Here is a 24,740-nt window from a genome sequence, read left to right on the forward strand (position 1 = left end):
GAAAAGAAAACCTAGACAAGTTAAAGAAAAATTTTTGAGAAGAGAGGGAAGAACATTATTATGAGGAAAGAGACTATAACTGTCCGCTTTTAGATTAAATCAAAGAATAGGTTCATTATTTTTCCCTGTGGCAATTTAATTCACATTTTGCACTGTTCAGGTAGAAGCATATTAATGGTAAATTACAGAAAGCAAGTCATTGTAATGCAGTGAATAGCTAATTCCATTGTTGAAATGTACCGGTGATTCTCAGTCAAGGATAAATGACGTTCCCTTTCCTATGCATAAGGAAAAATCCTCAGTGCAGTGAGGAACCTGATGAAAGATAGAGATGCTCTACCTTCTTAGAACTCAAATCCTCATCTGAATGGTTCATGGCCACTGCTTCTGCCAACCAAGCCTGTTAAAAAATAATAAAAAAAATTCACAAAGGACAAGTGCTGTTTTTCTATGTCATGCTGGTTGTTTAGTTCATTTGTCAGTACTCTGTGCTTATTGTTTTCACCAATTTCCCTGTACATTTAGCAAAATGGCCCTAACACATTAGTGGTTATGGGATTAACCAAACCACCATCAGTTTCTGGGTTCTGCACACATTCACAGAGTGAGGGGGAGTAGAGCATTCAAAAGGACTAAGATAATTGAACTAAAAAATTTCATGGACACTGTAAAATCAAGGACAAGTCCCAAATTCAGATTTTTTTGATGCAAAGTAGTTTCAGGTTTATGGGTTTTGTTAAACCCACAGTTTCCTGCTCTTTTCCAATAATGGAGATTAGTGTGTTGCAGGGAGTAACATTCAGGCTCACAAAGACAATGAAAACTAAAAGGTTTCCTCTAGTTCCTCTGCAAGGCAATGGCATTTGATTCTGAAGAAGGAAGGGAGGACAGTGACAACAGGAAACAAGCAAATTGATTTTACCTTCCCGATGTCATTCAGGTGTTATTTGGCATTAAGCACAGCACAGCCCTTCAGATGGCCAAAGCAGCTGTTCCAGTCACCTTCTTTCCAAGAAGCTAATAATTTTTAAAAAGTTACAGCCCTTGGGATCCATAAATATTTTCTTCTTTCTGCCTTACTACTACACTGGCAATTATAAGGAGCTATATGTAAGTATACTTTTAATCCCTATGAGCTAATAAAAGCTCTTACTTTTCTGAATCTCAATAGCCAGTAGGACCCTTTTCCTTCACTTCATTGTCCTCTTGATAGTTTCCCAGAAGTTCTGACTGGACCAAAAATATAGAAAAACTGGAGAGTTGTTGAATAAGGTGGGGCTTGTTGTATAGAAGCACTGTACAACAAATTTTTAGTAAACATGAATTTGTAGTAACTTGACTTATGGGTTAATTCAATATCTTGAGGTATGTTATTAACAGTGAAGTGAAATCTAAAGCTAATGGCAACTTTTAAATTTCTCATCAGTCCACTTTTCCCATATTTATGTTCCTTTGTTTCCATTCTTTCACTTTCTGGAAATGTTTTGAAGCTGGAAAAGCTTCAATATTGCTCTATTGACTTCATGAGTACATACCCAGTGTAGGAACAAAATAGCTTAGGAAAGTTTTCTCTTGTCTTGGCAAATTCAAAAATGTCAATTACTAAAAATTTTTAAATATTTTTCCTTAACAATTAGGCTTTAATACAAAAGATGTTGAAGTATTATCATATTACTGGAAATGGAGACAAAAACGTTATTTAGATAGTACAACTAGAGCTGATATTTCCATCTGTTCTGCTGCAGAAAGAAACCCATTCCAGAGTGGAGGATTTGCTGCTTTTCAGGAAAAGATCAGGTCACAAAAATGCCTCAGAGGCTAATCTCATGGGTTGATTCATTTATTCCTCCCTAGTAGGTCAAACCTGCTTTGTGTAAAACTCAGAAGTATAGGACAAGTCTTTGTTTTGACTTCCACCTCCACAAATTAGGCTTTGAAAATGAGTTTGTTTTCTTTCTCCATTAAGATTCTTCCACAGGAGTCTGGCTGACTCTCCTGTTCTCAAGGCAAAAATACAAGGAAAATATTACAGATCTAAGAGCTAACAGTAATTCCCTCTCTTGCTGAGAGGACTCCCAGGAATCGTCCCTCATACAGGCTCCTTGATATCTGTCAGACTCTCTCACAGCTAAAGCAGACCTCCATTATTTTTGTTTTTATTCACTCACACTGTAAAAACCTCAAAAGGCAGTTTTTCTTACCCTGTTTTGAGTTGTATGTGGTGTAGTTTTTAATTATACCCTCAGTATACCTTTACACATTTTGTGCACCACAGATATCTCTCCAGGTTTACTGTGCATTCTGCTTTACTATATGGTAGCCAAAATTCTCTGTTAACTTTCTTGTCAGTTTTCCTGTCATATCATTTTGAAGTTCCTGTGTGAATTCAGTGTGACTATTCACAGAAAATGGTACTGCTCAGCCTGAGTAAAGACTAGCAAACTTTGACAATAGTAATTAGAGTAGTCCATTTACTACTGCAATTTTGAGAAGCCTGTCTGGATTTCATGGACACTACTGTGCTGTGCTGTGCCATTTCAGATATCCCACTTTCAGTAGGCTTCAGTAACTCCAAGACAGTCTTCATTTAGTAGTCTGGCTGTCAAGAAAAAAAGCCCAAACAAACATAACTCATGTGCAGAATAATTTATGCAGAAAAGTTGCTATGCAAATTGGAAACTCTTCAATTACCATGTATTGCATCGGTATATACCATCTACATACACATATATATATACAAAATACTTTGCTCTATATCTACTGGCCTTTTAATAAGTAATTTCAAAAACTGGCAAGGAAAATTTAATGCAGTTTCTGTGTGATTCACCCTACACCTCATTCATCACAGATTGCTCCTGCTGGAGGGTCAATCACCAGTGAAAGACTGCGGGATTTGACAGGGTTTTTTAAACATATTATTATTTTTTCTTGTTAGTCTTTCATAGTATAATGTGAAGAACTGGGGTGGAGGGGTGGGGGAAGATTTTTACACCTTTTAAATAACTTGGGTTTCAAGATGAAAATGCCCCTCCCAAGCAAGCTCTGAATCTTCTCTGCTTAGAAATAATAGCTAATAATAGCAAGAAAATCAAGACACTCCTTTCCATGAGAATAAAAACTTGGTATCAATCCATTGCAGATGGAAGGGGAACTGGAGTCCAGATATGAAATAGAAAAGAAGATAAAATTTTGAAAATTGTCGTCTTTTTCTATTTTATATAATTTGAAATCCGACCCTGTACTTATAAAATCCAATGAATTCAAAAGATATGGCCAGACTGTGGACATTCATATTCTTCCTCTTGTCCAGTTGGTGAAAACTTTTTTGTGAAAATAACTTCTCCATAAAAAATATATTTGCTACCCAAAGAAGATTAATGTTTCATTTTTTCTTTCTTTTGTCTTTCTTTTTTTTTCTTTTTAATATGAGTTTTCTAGTCCCAGTTCACAGAGATTGTTGTCTGGACTTTATTCACCATCCATCTTCAATGTCAGATAGCACTGACTGATAATATGAGCAGTAATAAAAACAGAAGTAACATTTTATTTTTTTTTGTTCCATCTCATATGTGTCTATATTTTGGTTGCTAAAGTAAGTATATTGCATAAACATAAAGTTAGCAGTTTAATGTTTCTACAAGTTTTGTCTAAATTGATTTGTTAAAAGAACCAATATTATTTTACTGTATTTTACCTTCTGGTACAACTTCTCATGATATCATGTAATGTTAAACATTACAGTCTTAACTATGGATCATTTAATGCAAATATTGCTACTTAGGGTGATGGGCACATTTTTAAGAAAGCATATATCAAAATGAAACCAGCGCTTTTACAGCTATTACATTGCATTATCTCAAGAAATAGAACACAATGAAATTACTTTTTTTTCCCATAGATTTGAAATATATTTTTTAAAGTCCTGACAACTCTACAGACAGTAGAGTTTTTTTCTTTGTTTACAAGAACAATTGGGTTTTGCAAAAAACACATACACACACAAACAACAGGAAGCTTTGTTCTGAACAGAGATATTTTTTCATACTCCTGTTGCACTCAGCACGGTTGCACTCATGTGCCTTTTCTCCCTACTTGTTTGAATCAGCGTGAGTAGTGTTGATCCATGCTCAGGACTTGCATGATCCTTGGGCAAATCTTCATGCTTGACTTAACTTGCCCACATTGCAGCAAATTCTCTTTTCAATGGAGAGGCCATGTTTGGGGGAACTAGAGGGGGTTTGGTACAAGAGCTGTATCTGTGCTTTAATCTGACCTGGCCACCTGCACTGTGAAACACTGAGGCTAAAGATAAAGCATGCCCTGGAAGTTTGTTATGTATATTTCTAAAGTGGCATAGTTTTTAAAATTCTGGGCCAAGATTCTCACAGGTCATCAAAATTTTGAATCCCTGCACTCAGACAAAACTTTACATTCACTCCTCTAAAAAATAACTGACATCCATTCAGCACATTTAGCACTTTACTTGTCTTATGGTCTGCAAACTGATACATATTTGTTTTATACCTGGATGTTTGGTCAAACAGAAAGAAAATCACTGAGTCCACAAACACCAGTTCGGGCATGTTCCCCAGGCTATTCTGGATTTAAAAAGAAATAATAACAATGAAAATGTTTCTTTCTCTAAAAGATCCTTCTCCCATCCCAACTGTACATACAATTTCCAGTGCAGGGAGTCCAGTCTACCATGAGATCAGAAGTTCTAAGTGCTGCAGTCCAGCAACCACTGACAGGTGTGAAATCTCAGAGTGAGGAGTTTGAAGAGAGACAACAAATTTAGTAGGTTAGCATCACAAAGCATGTACCTTTAAAGCAATTCAAACTGATAAATGGCTTGCCTGTCCTTCATTTAACAGAAAATGTCCAGTCTTATTCAATAATTTCTCATTTTGAATTACATTATTCACTTTCTGTGCCAAACAACACCCTTTTTAAAAGCAGTAGAATTGTAGTTGCACAATTTAAATTCAGATACTTATTAAAAATGGAGAACCATTTCAACACTTTTCTCAGAATGCACTTTAAAATGTCCTTTGTCTTAAAAAAATAAACCTGGAGAATTGTCAGGGTAGATCAGTTTTTGTAAACAAAGTTATCAGAAGCTAAATAAAAGCTCTATAAAGAAATCTGGCTGAACTGGAAAGGCTTTATGCCTGTAATTAATTATGAAGGCTGCAACATGGGTCTGTAGGAAAAAAAAAAAAAAAGAAAAGGGCAAAAGAAGAGAGACCCGAAAGCTTGTCCAATAAGCTGAAAATAACAGCTTTGCCACCAAGTTAGGCAAGTAAGAAGGTTAAATATCACAACAGGAAAAAGCTGTCTAAACTACCAGACAATTTTAGCAGAGAGTCCTCAGGGAATATTTGTAAAGGGCATGTCAAGCAAAAATAACTTCTTCACAGAGGAGGACGTACTGCAGAGAAAACAATGGAGGGAAGAAAGAAAGAAGGCACAAATGCCCTCTTAGCTCCCTACAGGAAGTAGGAGGGTTCTGGGACCCTGGGTTCAGTTCTTGCTTACTTTGTTGGGAGCATGGGGGGCAGGAATCACTTTGATGTATAGATAGGAAAGTCAAATATGCTTTCTTTCCTTATACAATATTACTAAAACATCATTATTTTATCATATCTTTTTCAGACAAGATTCTCAAACCTGTCAGCAAGGTAAAAAGGAGCATTGCTCAGAAAATAGAGAAGACATTGACTGGGAAAGATCCCTTTGCAGAAATAAATTCTCTCAGGGTATGAGATAAGGATGAATTAGTTGCATTTTTCAACTTCGGACTCATTTGGCAGTTTACTAATACAAGAAAAGAAGAAATAAAGGTGTGGGGGAAAAATGAATAATATTAGTCCTGGGAAAGTAACACTTTGGAAGAACCATTTCTGTTGGAAAAGCTGTTTCCTTAAAATGGACTATACAGATAATATAATTACCTATATTACAGCAAGAAAGAGAGTTTTGATTTTAAATAAAGGTGGATAACACATGTAAGTCTTCAGTTAGTGGGTTGTTGCCATATAGAGACCAACAGCAGGTGATTTTTCAAAGAGTTGGACTGTATGAAAGGGAATTATTAAAAACAACAGCTTTTTTCTTTTCTGAGGAGTCTGAAGTATATAGCAAACCTTAATAAAGATTCACAAGTCTGGGAGAAGCCCCATGTTTGTCAGAAATTACATGAGTGATGCAGAGCCTTGGTGTCTAAATACTGAAGTATCACCATGACATACTCTAAGTTGATGAATCAAAATAAAATCAATGATAAAATGCCAAAGGAAAGGTTTTCAGTGAAGATATTTGAATAATTATTTCAGTGTGGCTGCAGTGAAGTCAGTTGGCACAAACTCAGAAAATCCGTTTCTGAAATGACATACTGACCAAAAGCACTTACAGAGTCCTTACTGTACATATTTTATGATAGAGAACATTATGAAAACCTGAATAAATTACCATTAATAATCTTTAATAAGCTATTAAAAATTATAGCAAATCTTTCTGAACACTATTTCTTCATACTTGGTAAGGAAAGCCTACAAAAAACCTTTACAAAAAGCTGCCAGCTCTCTGTAGTGTTCCTGTGAGATAATTACTGAAATATTACAGTTGAGATTAACTTCCAAAGTTTCTTTGCATCCATTGTACACTCCTCTTCCCACTCAGCAGGTTTTTGTCCCATCCATATGCTGTGTTCCTTTACATGAGAATACCCTGGGTATGTGCATTCAGATGAGTAAAATTTTAGCTTACTCCTGTACTTACACAGGAGGGTTTTTCCTGCATTTATAGTCAATGAGAATGATGTCTCTTTCCATGCAGTTTTTGGAATCCACTGAAAGCATATAGTGTGTACAGTTAGTGGTATTCAGAGGTCAGGGAAGTCAACAGCTTTGGCTACTAACATGCGAACAATTCAACAACATTCAAGCAGTCATGGTTCAGCTCAGTGAAGGAAAAGCTACATGACAAGAAAATCATTACAGTTTCCTATAATCATGCAGATGCAGATAGTTTTGTTGGCATGTGGTGAAAGGCTATTTAGGGGCAGGCTATACGTCCCTTCTTCATGGCATTTATTATGCAGTTTGTCAGATGATATTGTGCTGTAGCCATATCCCAGAGTGGTCCATTTTGGACTTCCAAATGCAGTGTTGCAGATGTAATGAAGAAAACAAAATATTCTGCAGTGAAACAGCCACAGACCCTAATGAAATGTGGCACATTAATTTCTGAGCTATGAAATTATATAATCCCAGTGGATTTACATTTCAAACTCAAGGATCCCAATGAGGACAAAACAGTCACTTCTGTGAAAAGTCTGTTAACTTCATGTTGTGAAGTTTGTGGCTGGGTTTCGCCTCATATAATGGCCTCTAGGAGAAACCTCTTGAAAAACTAGGGCTCATGAATTGTTGTGTGCCTTTGTCCAAGAAATGTCAACCTTGCTGCTTTATGAAACGGGCCAAGAACTCATATAGATAGACAGACAGCTGGATGGATAAACAGATAGACAGATAGGCAGAGCCCAGGTTTAACTGTTTGATTTGACAAAAAGCCCTGGAAGAAAATACAAGTAATTCATGCCTTATCTTGTTCTTAAACTGATCAGTGGTGGTGGGGAATAAATTTAATTTCATTTTCTCAAGAATTAAATTCAGGCTCCTCTGATTAAAAACTCCCAGCAGTTTAAGCTGGATGTATCCACAGCCCTATTTGTGATACTGTCATCGAGCTATCAGCTGCCTCATTTCACACCAGGTTTATCCCAATGCATGACACACAATCACAAGAGAAGGGATTAATTCCCATTTGAGATTGTAGGTACAGTGAACACGAATTATATTACCACAAATAAGATCAACTTTCAGTCTCCCAAAGACTCCAGCAAGCCTGCCAGCCTTGAAGCATTTTGGTGGGTAAGGGCTCAGTTTTTAACACCAGAAAAAGCAGGCAGTGATTTTACCTTTAGAATATGAGCCATGCAATTGTCCCAGACCTTCTTACACCCAGGCAAACCAATTTTTCTGTCATGAGGCCAAACTGAATGTGTTTCTGAAGGAGAGGAAGAGAATCAAATTCCTCTTGTCTGAGCTGCTTCTCATTGTACTGAGCAGGTTTTCCTCAGGCCTTATAATTTCCATATTTACCTGTCCTTTGTTACTGGTTCACAGTGGACTATTGCAATGGAAATATAAGTACTCCAGAAAAGTGAGAGCTTCACAAAGGATGTGACAGTCAGGCAATGTTTCAGGCTAACATATCAAATTACTCAGATTACATATTTACAGTAATTTTTACTTAATGTTTTTCCAGCAACAATATAAAGCAGGATGTATAATTGTGTGCAAGACTTTGGGCAGCTCCAATATTATTCAGTTGTTAAGTGTCATTCCTTAAAAAACCCCAACACATTCTTTGCAGTCTGACTTGGTCATAAGACTTATTTTGAAAGCCTCTCAAAATGGTTCTTATTTTTCTAGGTATTAGACTGGAAACATAATCTAGGCATTAAAAGCAATCTACAGTGCATGGTAATGAAATCAGAATTATTCTGTTGAGATAATGAGGTTCATTTGTCAGAAATGATAGCATAGGGAAAAGGATACCTTTGGATATCCTTGAACAATATGAACTCTATGATGAAATAAATACTTAGTTCTATGAAAATTTTGAGAAAGGATGATTAATGTAGCAGCTTACATTCCTTAATATATCAATTTTAAGTGTGGCTCTTTGAGACGTACTGACTTTACTCTTCCTTCTCACCAGAAACATGAAGTCTCCAATACTCAGTTAAGACACAAAGGTAAGTCCTTGTTGTTTTGCAAGAATTACTCATCCTTTGTCCCCATTTTCCCCATTTCAACTTCCTAGTCAACTTCAAGTTTTTCTTTTTACTTGTTTTAATTATATTAGAAGGCAAAGAAGATTTTAAAAACTTAATCCCTTAATAGGGGCCTCTTTCAAGCACAGTAATGGGGAGTTGGCATTCTTTCTATAATATATCTCAGTAGCATTGACAATTTTTCAATACAGAGGAAAACTAAGGAAATGATATGTCAAGTGAATCTCAGTCAAAAACAAAAATAAGAATTAATAAATACTAGAAAAAATACATTAGAAATCTGGCATCTCTGTACCTTCTTTTTTGCCAAGCCTTGATTTATAATGCAAGATGTGACATATGATAAAGGCAACTATATCTATATATAATACAGATATAGATATATACATATAGCTATCTCTTGATCTATCAATAGATATGACACATGAGATCATAGGTTGCTTCTTGGCTATTATCTAAAAAAGTCTAGCTGAAGCTGGACCTAAAGGATATTAATCATTCATGGTCAGGCACAGATCAATATGCTGTGAAACACTTTCATCTTTTCCATAAAAATAATGTTCAGGTATCTTCCAGCCTGTTTGACATCTGCAAAATCTCTTAAGATAATAGCCAGGATTAGTTTTTGTCTATTTTGATTTAAACTCATGATGTACAATATGTTAATACTACCCACTGACAACACTGAATGAAATATTTGCTTATTAATTATGAATGGAAATATGATGCCTGTGAGATCACTAGTAAAAAGCCAAAAGCCCAGGATTAAAGTGCAGGAACAAATGCTAATGCTTGAGATGGAGACTGAGTCTTGATCCATGTGTCTTTAACTCAGATGAGGAATTTGAAAATTGCCTTATGGCTAAAAGTTATGGGAAGAAACTTGAAATTATAAAATTAAAATTCATCTACAGATATTAACCCGGGAAAAAAAAACACTTAAAGACCTGTACATTTAGTGTTCAATGTCTGCTGCTTCTATTAAAGCCATTTGGCATCAGAGCCACTCATTGTGCTAAAAATCAAATCCATGGTACTGCTGATTTTCAAACTATTTAGCAGATCCACTCATTGCCTCTAAATATAAATAAGTAATTTCTCTACCATTTAACAGATGGAAAAGTTGAAATATAAAGAAGACCAGATCCGGAGAAGAATCTTTCTAAGTGCAAAGTAAAAGAAAAATGTGAAACACAACTATTCTCTCCTGTTAGAAAATATAACTGTTTTAAAAACTGTCTCATATGTTTTGTTGGGTTTTTAACTTTATGTCAGATCAAAAGAAGTGAGTGAATGCAGTATCCTGGCTTAGACATATCCAGAGTTGTGAAGGTTTGCCTCACTTGTACCAGTTTTAATCACTAGCTAGATACACACAGAAACATTCCATTTCCAACAGAATGAACATCTTCTCTTTCACTGAGACTGAGATTTCAATTGTGCAGCAATTTACATTGATTGGTTCTCAATAGAGATGAATATTCTTGTCTAGACTTGTAGTTTAGTGTCTTGCTTCAAACAGCACTTGGCTTTTGCCTCTTTAAATACACTTTCTTCTCCTCTCCATTAGCCTCTTGAATAGTTACTGTGTTGGTCTTGGCATGTTCCCTCTCGCCAGGTGTGACCCTGACAGCTCCCCAGCACCCACGACTTCAAATACAACTCCCACTTTCAAGGACTTCACATTTTCACATTAACTCATTATACTTGCCTAGGGGAGGACACTTTCCCTAGCAGCATCCTGCAATGAGAAGGTCAATGCAACTTCCATGGAGCATCCACCTGATGGCTTCAGCATCACAACTCACCCCAACAGGTTCCTCTTTGAAACTCTCCTTTGCTGAGAATCCAAGGAATTAGCCTTTGGGCTGCTGGGCTGGTAGAGTTGGCAAGTCGATCAATAGTACAGCACTGTTTTATGTTGCAATCCAACTTTTTACTCTGTACATTACAAAGTTGCCCAGGGACCTAGACCATGCCTAAGGACTCCAAATGCTTCAGTAATAAAAGCATCAAGAATTACTTATAGTAAGCTTCACCCAGCAAAAAAAATAAATGTGCTGAAGTGGACATGTGGAGGGGAGACATGAAGCCATGAGATTTTCAGGTCTCTGCACATCATTCCAAAATGTCTCTCTTGAATGGTTTACCCTGTGAGATATACTACTCCTTAGAGAAGAACTTTGTCCATTATGAAAGGGTTTCATCACACTTTTAAAATGAACATTTAAGAAATTTTTTTTTTCCAAAAATTTTTAAATATCTCAATATGGGCAAATCCTGACCACAATGCCCTCTTATTTCTTCAGATTTTTACAACTGTGCTGTTAGAAAAGACCTCTGATGGTAATACATCTTGATTTCAAAGCTCCATTTGCAAGAAAATAAATCCAAAATTATGCCAAAAAATGCCAAATTTTCTAGGGATAATGGAGAATGTTCTTTGACTAAAATTAGTTTTTTGTTGCTCTGTCTCTACTCCCCTATATATATATGCCTCATGGCACCTATTGTCATACTAATATGGTCATGCAACATTTCATTACTTAATTGCAATTTTTTTAATAAGATCATTTATTTTTATTACTGATCATTCAAATAGAATTTACAGCTTGTATTCCACGCACCATACCCAAACACACTTGCCCCCAAAGGTAAAAAATCTTGAAATGGGTATAAAAATTGAATTACATCCATACGTTTTTATTCTGTTTCAGCTCTTTTCCTACTGTTCTACAATTAAATTCCACATGGAATATATTATTGAAGGAATAAATCTTACAATGTTTAATCTAACGAGATTCACAGAAATAAATCACTAAGGAAACAGTGAAACATCTTCCAATGAATGCATAATGGAAAAGATAACTCCTCAGATGAATGGATAGCTCCATAAAAATGTTTTACTTATTTTAACATGAAAAAATAATTTTCATGTCGTAGACCTGACTTGGCCTGCTTGGGTGCCAGCACATGTGCTGTGGCTGTTGCTGGCTGCTCAAGGAAGCTGAAAAACTGGAGGTAAAATAAATATCTGAGCTTATGGTGTGCTCACAGTAGCAGCAGCACTGACGAGGCACGTTCAGGGCCGAGACAGTGGTATTGATAATGGGAACACACAAAGATAACGTGTGACTTCCTCAGGCCCCCGCCCAGAAGAGCTCTTAAGCACCATTAACCTGCAGACACCTGAGTGATCTTATTGAAATCAGTGGATTTTCCATCACGTTTGTACAGAGTTGTACTGAATTTGCATTGAAATCCTCATAACTTTGAGACTTTCAGCATGCAAATGGCAAAGCAGATAATCGGTAAAGGTGGAAAAAGTAATGTTGGAGCAGCTCAACAGCTGCAGACAGAGGATAACATTCCCATTCCTGCCCTTCTGCAGGACTGGAGGACCAGGGGGACCATGAGTCTGTTGTTATATTTCTATAACAGATGCACAACTATTAAAGTGGCACTGTAAAATCAAAACCAGCAATTGAAGTACCTGCATTTAGGAAGAGGGATGAGTGAGGACAGAGGTTAAGGAAATCACTTCCGACCTTGATCTATTGTTCTGACTTTGATCCATTACTCTGAAAGAATAATTAAAAGCATGAAGGTAAATGACAAATAGAAGAAAAAGCAACAGTACTGTACAGAAAGAAGTATGCAGTCAGATGAACCAAACTAATTTTCATTATGTTAACTGTGTGACAGAAATACAGTAACTTACCTGCATCTGAATTTCATGGAGCATTTGATATGATCCTACAAGAAAAATTTTAAATGGGGGCTGATTGAAAAACAAAAGGAGTACAAAGAATAGCAAAAATGAAGTGTCTAAGGGAAAGTAGCAGATGAGGGGAAATGTTGAAAACTAATTTGCCAAGGACTGTTTCCATGATGACCTGGTTATGCTATGGTTTTCCTTAACCTCCATTTACTTCATCAGCACAATAATATGAGTCTGAGATTTGCTGATGACACAAAGGTGAGAGGCATCACCGATACTGATAATAATCACTGTGCTACACTGACTGCACAGCCCTGAGGAATGACAGCGTAGATTTGGGGAGTGAAGTGCAAGTTCAACCACATGGTGTTCAACAGTACATTTCTGTTGTAAAATGGATCTTATCAGTTGGAAGTGACAAAAGTGGTAAAGGTCTGGGAACAGTAGCTCAAGGAGGGTCTGTAGGTCATGGGATGACTATGAACCTCAACATCAGCTATGAAAGTGTCAATGTGGAACACAGAAACACAGGTAGTATGTCCTCTTCAACACAGGCTGAGAGTAAAGGTGAGTTTTCACAGGAAATTGTACAGAAGAAAATGTTAGAAGGATCAGAGGGATGAAGAACTCATCTAAAAATGGGAGAAATGCAGGAAAATTCAGATTGAAAGAGGACATGATTTTTAAAGAGGATGTGATTATTTTCTACAGAAAAAGGTGAACATAAACCCCTACTAACCTAAAAAAAACCATGCAGGTAAATGAAAAAAAATTAATATTATTTTTCTAACTATATTTATTCTGGAAATTAGTGAAAAAAACCACAACACCTAAAGATCAAAGCAACAAGACACAGGCTTCCCATTTGAGTAAGAGTAAACAAGTTCTACTTTTTAAAGGACTTTTTGAGCTGTTTATATAAAGGCTTATATCATGGGGTTGTCTGGATTTAGGGATTTAAGAATTCAATATTAGTCTCGTGTGTCTCAAGAAAGCACTGTGAGATAGACTGAGATAGACATGCTACAATCCACCTGCTTATCAGATCACTGGGTTTGTTGCAATATTTAAAGGCCATGTGGTTTTTCAGAATGATGTCACTGCAGGAGGAACATCCTAGGAAAGTGCAAAATAAACTACTATCTGGAAAATGCCTGGAATTGTTTGTTTAATTTTTCAAGTGTGAATGAAGCAAAGAAAGACATCTTGCCTATGAATTTCAAATTATTCAGTTGTCTTCTGGCACAAACCTGTAAGGGTTTTCTTCAGGTAGGAATTTGTTACTGCAACAATAGGAAAATTTACATCAGATTATTTTGTGTGTGTGTGTTTTAGGAGTTTTCTCTTTGTGTATGACTAGATTGAAGAGGCAAATCACAGTAGATATTACTTATAATAAAATGTTTCAGGAATAAGAATGAAACATTTCACTTTTATTTCAGTAACAATATAATCATAACTTTCATTACACATGTTTTCAATTATTAGCGCAATTAATACGAAATATTAATTGAAGATCCATGTAGATATAAGAGCCTGCTCCACACTGTGCAGAGGTAGACATGATCAGCAACTAGAATGCTCATAGGCTTGATTTTTGCATTTTTATTTCTATAATTACAGGTTTACACAACTTACAGGACATCTATTTATACACACAACATGACATTGCCAAGCAATTTAGAGCTGAGAGGCAGCTGCATGGGCCATGATTAGATGGGTAGTGCTTTGGAAATGTCATGGATGGATTTCTACGAGCTTCATTGAAATAAAACTGAATGAATAATTCTTACCAATCATTTCAACAACTTTGAGTAACACAGGTTTTACAGAATGTAGAAGATGTATCTGGGGAGTCTGAACAGAGCAGGTTTTTCTAGGGTAGGTGATTACCTGCCATTATTGGGTGATAAAAAGTGGAATTGCTCTCATTTCTTACCTGTTCTTGTACCCTGAGTTTAAAGACATGAATTAATTTCATCTCTATTTTGCCTCTTTGTATAAGAATTGGTGATAATCACATTGTCATTAAGGAAATTAAGAAGTTATTATTTACTTTTGTTTAGCTGACCCAATGAAGAGTGGTGCCCATATTGCTATTTTGGACAGAATTATTTCAGATGTTCATTTCTCTGTTCTTTTTTTTTCCTTTTAATAAGCATTGACAAAACCTCTCATTCTGGCAGATTTGCTCTCTAAACACTATGTGGTTCTGGTTGTGTTTCCTAAGGAAGGGGGCAAGAAGGAGACCTAAAACTGGGGGGTTTTTCCCAATAAAACAACTCATCCTCACACCATAAAGTCTGCTGTTGCAATATATGCTGTCTAGAATTTTGTGGATTGAAATTCATTGTCTCAGCAAGAAACACTTCCACACTGTGACTTGTGCAATAGTGTTACTAACAATAATGAGAATATAAGTAAGCAAATACCACTACATCAATAAAGAACCAAAGTCAAATACATGCTTCCTATTCATACTGCATGTAGAAGATAAATACACAAATTTAAAACAAATAGTTTCATAGCAATTTTGAACTGACATAAAACGCCAGAACTGGTGGTATTTAGGAATAAAAAGAATAACATCTTTGAAGTTTTAGTATCATAGATTATTGCAGAACAAAGAGTTCAGATGAATTACGAGTCTGGCAGTAGTAGTAGTACACTTGACATCTTTTCCCTTTATGTCTGGTGGTTTGATACATTGTATCATATGTTAAAGTTTATAAAAAGAGATGGAATGAAAAATAAAGAAAACATATCCTAAAACCTAATATAGCAAGCCTTAAAGACTTTGTATGATTTCAATATTAAATTTCGTTTTTGACGAAAGTGTCTTGGACCCCTGGGAAATTAAAAAGTCATGTTTCTGAGGGATTTGTAATGCCTTCTGACATTTAAACTGATAGAGTGCATAAGACAATGTTTTAGAAGTAGGTAATCAACTGTTGACTTCAAATAAGACTCCAACCTCAGACTTGTTTTTATTCACAGATTTTCTGGGCTGTAGAAGCAGTATTTTCATCAGTGGGTAATTCTTGTAGGCTTAGTATTTTCAGCCTTGAGCTCACTTGTTTCTCATGTTGTACGATACTATTGTTCCTCTTTGCCCAGTTACCTGCTGACATTAAACACCTCTTTGGACCAAGTCTTACTGTAGAATGAGTAAGGACTTCATTGGAACATTCCTTGGAGGATTTGTTTGTGCATATATCTTTGGTTGGAGCAGCATCCTTGTGAATATTGAATTACACTGGAAATTTTGCTTCTTCTTGTCAATTCCAGACTTTAATGTTTTACTGCTTTCAAATTCCTCTTTTCTAACAGCTGACATTAATCTTGGATCAATAAAAGGGATGGTTCACCCCAGTGGTTTTCTCCTGGTCATTGCTCTTTTCTTCACAAACACAGAACTTTTTCTGTTGCTGGAAATATGGGGTGCAATTGCTCAGTTTGCCTTTAAGAACTGAGGCTATTTGGTCCCTGAGGTAAAAAAAACCAATTAAATATGTACTTTAGACTTAATTGACTGAGTGAAAACAAAGTGACGTATTGTATTGAATAGTGAAGTTTAAACATGTCAGTGTTCACTTGGCATAGAGCTTTGGCTACGCTCTTGGCATACCACAGCAATGCCATCCATGGCAGCATTTTTGGAAATAAAGTTTTCACGCACATGTTTTTACCATAAGTCATTGGGATTAAAAACACTGTGGGAAATTCACTAATCCTCACATACAGGCAAAATCTGAATGAAATGAGCCTCCTGTAGAATTTTTTCTGTGGGGAGTCTTCATCTGCCTTGCACTAGAGGGGGCCAACAGCAGAATTTCACAATCTGGACTATGCAAAGAACAAAATGATAACCAAAAAAATTAGAACCTGGTTTAGTAAATTACTACCACTAATGAATATGCAAGCACAGCTTTTCTGATTTTTGAATAAGACCTTTCATATCACCTGAGATGAAAGGGTCAAATCTGACAGTAAAGGTACCGCTCTAATTTTGCTGCCAATAATGGAAAAAGCAACTGAATATCTAGATTCAGTGAAACATGAAAATAGTCCATTAATGAGTAATTTGTTTTAGCTGTGTGTTTATACTAAACAGCTTGGAATTGTGATAATTATAATTTGCACTTGTATTAAATTTTCCATCTGAAGAGTTCAGTGTCCTTTACAAACATTCTAATAAATTTTTTAGAGACTGGTTGATCTTTCACAACACCCAGTGCATAGGTAGGATGTAGGAAGCAGCCGGAGAACAGTGAGAATTGTGAATGACTTGGTGAAGTTCACAGCAGATCAGTGAATCCTCACTTGCACACTCCTTCCTCACTGTGAGCAAGCACAGAATCTATATAACAACAATTCACAAAGTTTCCTAGAGTAACATTTAAAAAATATCCTGAAGTAAGAATGGCTTTGAGTGGGCATTTTGAATTTCTTTTCCCAGAAGATATTTAGCAGTGGAAGTAAAAATCTCAAAGGCCCAAGTGGAAGTTGAACACACATTGATTTGTTGATAAGTGGCTACCTGATGGCCTTTGAACTTTGGAAGCTAGCCAAAATCAAAATAATTCAGCAGATATCTGCTTCAGCAAAGGCAGTAAGGAACATGCCAAAAGACTGGGAGAACTTGATCAGTAGTTCCTATTTCCAAACCTTTCCCAGACAGAATTTTTATGAAGATTGAAGTCTGGAAAAGTGTCTTTCTTGAAGCATGTTAAATAGCATCTGACAAAAATAGAAGCTGACTAATCTAATGTAACAGACTCATTAACGAAGGATCATTAATTGCACTCATTTCACATTAATTACTGTAAGATATATAGTCTAATGACCTTTGATTACTAAGTCTTTGTGGAGGAAGCTGAAACCTTATTAACTTTCTTCCTCCTTCCCATACAAATGATATGAAATTAACAAAATTCTTGAATCCAACCAACTTTTACAAAGGGTATTTTAGTTCCTTCTTGTTTGTTGTCTTCACCTAAGTACCCACATTCTTGAAGGACACACTCATTCTTTTTCTGTGTCTTCTCAAATCTTCCTGAGAAGATATTTTTTTTCCACCTGCTTTTTCTATGTCAGAGGAAGTTATCCAAAGCCGACAATGAAAACATTTATGAATGTTCCTTTTCATAACTTGTTGTATACTCTATTCATTGTAGTGAGCCTCAACAAATCCATCATGCTTTCTGCATAATTTTCTTTTTGTCCTGTCAGTACCTGCCTATACTCTTCCCTCATCAGTCAAAACTGCCTTGAATATTACATATCAAGTTCCTCTTTTAGATTTTACCTTTTCCTACACAGAGATCTTGTATTTGTTGCTGATTTTTCGTTTGTTGGTGGCCATAGAAAAGCTATAGACTAGTTTAGTTATTAATTCAGTACAGATCTAAAAGTGAGTCACTAAATATTTTGGTTTTAGTGGTATGAAGCCTGACGTCTTCAGGCTGATTAAGTCTTAAATCTTTTTGCTTCTTATTGCCTCTTCACTGCTGTGTCTTGACTAACTATTCAGATCAATCAGCTCCAAAATTATTTTCCCCTTCCCTGCCTGGTCTGACATATCTGCATGACCCAGGCAGCCACCCGTTATGTTTGGGGTATTTAATTTAGATGATGCCTTAGTCACTCACTCTCATATTATCTGACGGCAAGGAGCTCGGTTACTCCAAACTCCAGTTATGATTTGCAATACCAGAATCGCTTGTTAAGGAAAGGGGTCTTAAAACACACCATCCACAACCACCATGGGAGCAGGATCTCTGTGGAGAAGGTCCAAGCAGGCAGAGCCATTTGGTGGCACAATTTGCAAACGTTTGGTGAGATCTGCCCTTGGTGCAGGAGCAGTGAAAGCTTTTGCTGTGCAGTGTTGGGACACCCACCTCCTGCAGAGAGCAGAACATGTCTAGTGGCAGTGGGGTTAACTTTGGACTTCATTCTCACTGAGGTTTATGTCCTTTCTGTGGCACCTGGTGCCTAAACCTGCATTAAAAACCTAAGTCTGTATTCGGTTTACAGATACATATACTTGTAAACAATAAAATAAAGCTATACAGTTGAAGTTCATAGAAACATGACACATAACAACACTGTAGAGAGGATAAAAACATCAATGCTTTTATCCACAAATGCAGAACTTTCTTTTTTTTCAGACTCAAGTGATTAAAAAAACCCCTTCCTTCAATTCCAGCTGTGACCTTTTCACATATGTTTAGTATCCATTTTAGTGGTGTAGTAAAGCAAAAGGTAACTCACTCTTTCAGCAGAAATTAAATTTTACCAGCAGAAATTAAATTTTAGAGTTGCTTTATTATGATTGGTTTGGGTGGGGAAGGTCTCTCTTGAAAGTTTTAAGACACTCTGCAAATAGTCCCAATATGCAGCTCAGATAAACAAAGCATACTCATTCCTGAAAGGAAAAGCAAATGCAAGGATTGCTTCTGCCAACATTATCCCAACTGTACTGCAAAGGCTGCTCCACCTCGAGGTTACTGCTGAGGATGTTACAGAGGAAGGACAGAAGGGAGGTATGAGAGAGGAATTGTGCTTCTATTGTTAGCAGGCAGCATTTCCAGGTACTATTAAAAATAATTTATCTTTTTTTGTTCTCAGCAATTGCCAGATGAGATGAACATCTCATCTTTATGAGGGCTCACTAGGAGTGCTGCCTTACAATGTTGTCCAAGGCTGTTTCAATGCCATATAAATAACTGTGTAATGCAAGGTATTCAACCCAGAATTGCAAGTAATGGGAGCTTTATAAATCCAGTTCATTTTACATTTAAAAGACTTAGGGAAAGAAATTAAGGTTCTTAAAAAGCAGATACTGACCCAGCAGTTTGACTGATCAGGACAAACCACAGGAAGCCCCATTTCAGCTGTCTAATTAGGGGCTCAGGCCTGGAGGCTGAGGTAAAATTTAATTCCTGTGATGCCCAAAAAACTGGTACACTGTAGGTGCTATTACACATGTCAGAAAACACAGTGTGAGAAGTGTGAAAGACTACCAAAAACAAGACCTTGAAATTCAGGAATCTGGCTTCTAAAATCACTTTTTATGTGATAATACCACGTTTCTGGAAGTGCTCAAGGCCAGGCTGGATGGGGCTTTGAGCAACCTGGTCTAGTGGAAGGTGTCCCTGCTCATGGCAGGAGGGTTGGAATAAGATGATCTTTAAGGTCCAACTCAAACCATTCTACAGTTCTATGATTCTATAATATTTTCTGCTGTCTTAAGATAGAACTGAAGAGCTAGGTATTTCAGACCAGCCACCTGCCCTGCTTGTTTTGCCACAAGGGTTTTCATAGAGGTATTGCAAGAAGATTACCACTTCTACAATTTTGCTCTTAAAGTGTATGAGAAAGTTGTCAAAATTCTTAGCTCCTTTGCAAGACAGTATATTTGCAATATATGACTGAAATTGGTCCTTTAAAAAAATGACATCTTCAGAAAATTAAAAAAAAAAGCATTCATTACAAACTACAGTGGTGAGAATGATTGTTGCTAATTTCTGTTTATCCCTCAAGATTGAAGCAGTTTTGTCAGGTTTCTCCAGCTGACTGTAGTTTACCACTGTTTGTGTCTTTTGTTTTAAATCTGTAAAAGTCCTGAGATGGCTGAACTAGCAAAATGAATTCTTGATCTTATGCATGTGCACACCTCAAGTATCCCTTAGATGACAATCTGAGGACAAGGATGGTCTCTTTAATACACATCTGCTTCTGCTCACTGGAAATGCATACTAAACTCAGTTCAAGTGAGTTTGTTTGTTAGTGAAGATCAAAAAAGACATTTGCAGAGACAACCAGGCAATAATCCTGTCACTATTGTTAATGCAGTTCCCACCCAGAGCTCAGTCTTCTGCAGCCACATTCTGCTTCAGAAATGAGAATTATAAAAGAGGGAAAACAGGTTAGAAAAGCTGAAAAGGAGAACAGTGAAAAAGTAAAGAGCTACCAGGAACAAGTCCCTCCAGAAAACTGCAGGACTGAGTGTAAAATGTTGTTTGTACCTGTATTCACTATATAAATGTAGCAGGATTTCTTGCTCTGAACTTGACCCCTCTAAAAAGAGCTGTGTGGAGTTCCACAATGAGCTCACTGAGTTCTTACACTTGGCCATGGTGAAGCAGGAGCTGGATATTTCTCTGGAGTGATTACACACAAATTTCAAGGGTTACAAATGCTGTGGAAGTTGTTTCTCTACAGGATATTTCCCACTAAAAAAGTTTTCATCAGAAGCAAACAGTTAGGACTCGTGAGAGTTTAAGCAAAGTCTCTATTTTTCATGTGATGGCACAGAAATAGAAAATATAGCACTGAATATGTTCCAAAATGCAGTCAGGTGAGCCAGAACTGGAGGGATTTTTATCTATGTTCTGCAAAGATCCTATCAGCAATCCAGAGTCAGAGAAAGTAACTTTATTTAACTATTCTCAGGTTGATTTAATAGACATTTCTCACTCATTTTCCTGTTTATTTTTTACACTGATTTTTTTGATAAAGCGATGCTTTTTTTTTTGTCTATAATGTAACTGTGTAGTAAGACTGTGCTGTTTAGAATTACAGGACTTGGTTCCTCTTTTTAAGTTATGCTGCATAACTGCTGCAGAGCAAAATGTAGCCAATAAGGTACTACACACATTTACAGTGTTCTCAGATAATTACAATATCCATATTTTGAATTAAAAGCAAACAATCCAGTCTAACAGCCAAAGACAAGCAGACAAGGATGTGGATCCATTTCAGTGAGCCATTGTGAGTCTTAGACAGAAAGGACATTTTGCAATTGTTTGCAAGTATCAAATGTTTAAAAAACATTTCAATAAGGTAATAAATGTATGAATTCTTTTTATATCATTTATAAAGAAAATGAGCCAAAGAAAAATGGGGTTTATTATCTCACTTTGCTTTGACAGTGACATTATGGGAGGAGAGCACAGCTGCCATTTATGAAAAACACAGCCTCTGATAACACATTTTATCGGTTTTGATTTTAGACTCCCATTCATGAGCATGCATAATATTTTGAGGTATCGTTTTTTTACACCAATAAAAAACTCAATGTAAGATTTTATGTATGGCATTTTGTCACATGAATGGTGAAATGTTAAAATAAGATCAGCTGAAATACATACTTCATTATCTCCTCTGAAATGAATATCGGGATAATTGGCAAAGCAAAAATCTTTGTTATAAGGATTTATGAATTGAATAAAATTACCTCCTGCAACATGAATTTCTGTGAGACTGAGATTTTTGCTGAAAAACATTAGGAATTATGAAGTGTATCCTAAGATATTTCTTTTAAGAATGACACTTTTTTTCCTATTTTCTTTTTAACACAGAAACTCCTTTCCATTCTCTCTTAACTTCCAGGTTATTAATGTTTAGTTTAAAATAATCTTAAAATCTCAAATCCAACTTCTCTGTCAGTTCTTAAAGCAATGTCCTTTTCATATCATTTAATTACTAACCCTGTTTGCCAGAACCTTTACCCTGTATTAGCTAGTACAAAATATTCAATGGGGCTGTACCTTCTGAAGTCTGTCCCTGTAACTGATACTTGCCCTTTGACTGTAAGGAACGGGTTTTAAAAGGTGAGAAAAAGAATAAAAATTAAGCTTGCTCCAGAGAAATGTGGGGAAAGTTAGCATGGATAGTTCAGAGAAAATATACAAGTGGGCAGGTATTTTAAAATAGTCGAAAGGCCCTTTAAAGTGCTCTGACTGCACCTCAGTACTCAGTAAGGACAAGAATTTAAGGACAGGTGCATTGCAATGACACTGATCATAATTAGGGGTTTTCAGTGGTGTGTCCATGTTAGTTAGGAATGCAGACTTCCCATGGGACCTCAAGTGAGTCACTTTATCGCTCCATTTTCAGCTTTAAAATGAAAATAACAATATTTTCTTTCTCTTGACATCTATAGGGAAGCTTAGTACTAGACATACTAGTCTATGGATCATGAATGTTGAATACAAAGTTTTATGCATAATCTAATCATCTGACATTTTCAGCCTAAACTTAAAATATTAAAATATGTTAGCTCTGACTCCTACAAGTAAACAGCTTTCAATAAAATGAAAACACTAGGAAAGATGCCTATTTTTTGGGTGTGTAACTGTCACTCTACTTTCCAGTTCATGATGATACAGGACCTGACAGTCTGATATTACGGTCATGCTTATGCAGTTCACTTTTTTCAGTATACCAACCAATAGCATAGACAAACCACCTGCTTGTGAGTGATAACGAACTCTGTTGCTTTTTCCTTATCCTGAGGACAAGTCAGCATTTACACTACCCAAGATTATCTCACGTTTACTCTACCTCTGCTCCTTATAGGCATTTTTCTCTGAATGTCAACAGGGTAAGTCATACAGTTGCTTTTTTTTTTTCACTGCATTTACACAAATGTTACCCTTGTTTCACACTATAGCATGAACAAGAGCTCCTTCAGCTTAGCATAAATTAAATTTAGATACAGGACACAATAGTGGTACTGTAGAAATAAAGGCTTCCTAGAGAGAAAGGGAACGGTATTATTTACTCTTTGCAAGTCTTTCCTAACACAATACATCTCTGAAACCCAGAGGTCATTTATTGTGAATGTAACGAATACATTCATATCCACCAAGGGTAATAAATATTCCAAATTAAGTTGAATAATGACTACACTGTCTATTTCATTTCTACATGAGAGGCACACATGGGACTTAATGTAAGTCAGTATTTATAATGCAATATATGGTATGAGTCTCATTCAAAGTTAGAACTGCAGAAATGCCACAAACACATAAATTTACTGTTACTGCCTGAGGAACAAGTGGAAAAACAAAATCCTTGCAAACAACCAATGTGCGTGGAATTCATAATGAATATCTTAATCACAAACCTGTTTTTTTAAAGTTACGACTTTTTTTTCTTGTAAGATGATCTTGGCATTTAAAAGGCTGAAGGAGAAAGGTAATGCAGTAAAGCAATTACTAGAAAAATGTTACTTGCCATGTTTTTAACTCGATTGATTGTTTCAAATGTACTCTAGCTGACATGAGTCTTCAAAATATTTCTAGAAGTAACAACCAGGGAATCAAGCATAGAATCACAACTTTTGGTGAAGAATGGATGACAGGAGGGGAAAAAAAAGGCACTCGTTGCCATAAGTAAGCATAAATAAATATAATCTAAAATGAGTCCTGGGCTGCTGGCATGTAAACAACTGAGTATACAATGTATACTACTTGAGTTTCTAAGATTCTTGGTGACACAAATGGAACACATAAAAATTACAGCTCTCCTGTTCCAACCAGCTACTTACGTGAAACAGGTCTGTGACGGGATGTTTGACTTTAGATTCTTGTGGAGAATGAACAAGTAACAGCTGCAGTTGGTACAATAGCAAGTTAACTCTGGAGATAAAGAATATGACAATTAGATATTAATAAAAATAGAGGAAGTCATATGTTTACAAAAGATCTAGGGATCTTATTTATCACATTAGGCAAAGCTGGCATTTGTTGCATTTCCTTCCAGTGGGAATTTTGGTAGGCCACCAAGTCCACAGACATATACTTCGATTTTTAGATTCCTACCAAGTTATCCAAAGATACTGAAGAGGGCCTAAGGTTCCTTAATTGGATAGTTTGTGTTTTAGGAAGTTAAAAGCCGTATTTTCTGCTCACCTAATTTCCACACCCAGGACTTTAGCAGTCCTTTGAGGACAGCAGATGTCCAGCATAAGTAGCAAGTATCTCTTGCTGGAGCCCAGTGCTCCTCCAAGAACAGGAGGAGCTGTTTTTGCTGCTGTGTTTGGACAGTAGCACTGAAGCAGTAGGAACCAGAAAACATCCTGTTATTTTTTTCTTTGGTAATATTTACTCTTTACTAAATTTTTGTTCTGATTATCTGTTTCAGGTCAATGATGGCAGATTATTTCCATGGTTAGAAACACAGTAACCAATCCAAATTCTGAACTTGGTATTTTGCTCACCCCAGTGTAAAACATCTCCAGGAGGAGCTTTTTTAAGCAGTTGTGTGTAAACTGATATAGAAGGTAGGAAATGCTATGACATTGGAGTTATTTATGCCTGTGCTCCAATTAGATCATTTACACTGGTTCCAGAGTTAAAAGTCGAA

The 24,740-nt window shown here is 36.3% G+C and overlaps 1 long non-coding RNA gene across 2 annotated transcripts; it reads right to left on the reverse strand.

Moving 5' to 3' along the window:
* Window positions 1-24,464, reverse strand: LOC116789572. 2 transcript variants are annotated; one of them, XR_004358084.1, is made up of 4 exons: window positions 24,287-24,464; window positions 20,625-20,749; window positions 12,357-12,444; window positions 1-400 (listed from the first exon to the last, which is right to left on the reverse strand). It is a non-coding gene; the product is annotated as an uncharacterized LOC116789572 (long non-coding RNA). The 2 variants fall into 2 exon arrangements; XR_004358085.1 differs by lacking the exon at window positions 20,625-20,749.
* Window positions 24,465-24,740: the final 276 nt, after the last annotated feature.

The sequence above is a fragment of the Chiroxiphia lanceolata genome, chromosome 7 (genome assembly GCF_009829145.1).
Source record: "Chiroxiphia lanceolata isolate bChiLan1 chromosome 7, bChiLan1.pri, whole genome shotgun sequence".
NCBI classification, from domain to species: domain Eukaryota; kingdom Metazoa; phylum Chordata; class Aves; order Passeriformes; family Pipridae; genus Chiroxiphia; species Chiroxiphia lanceolata.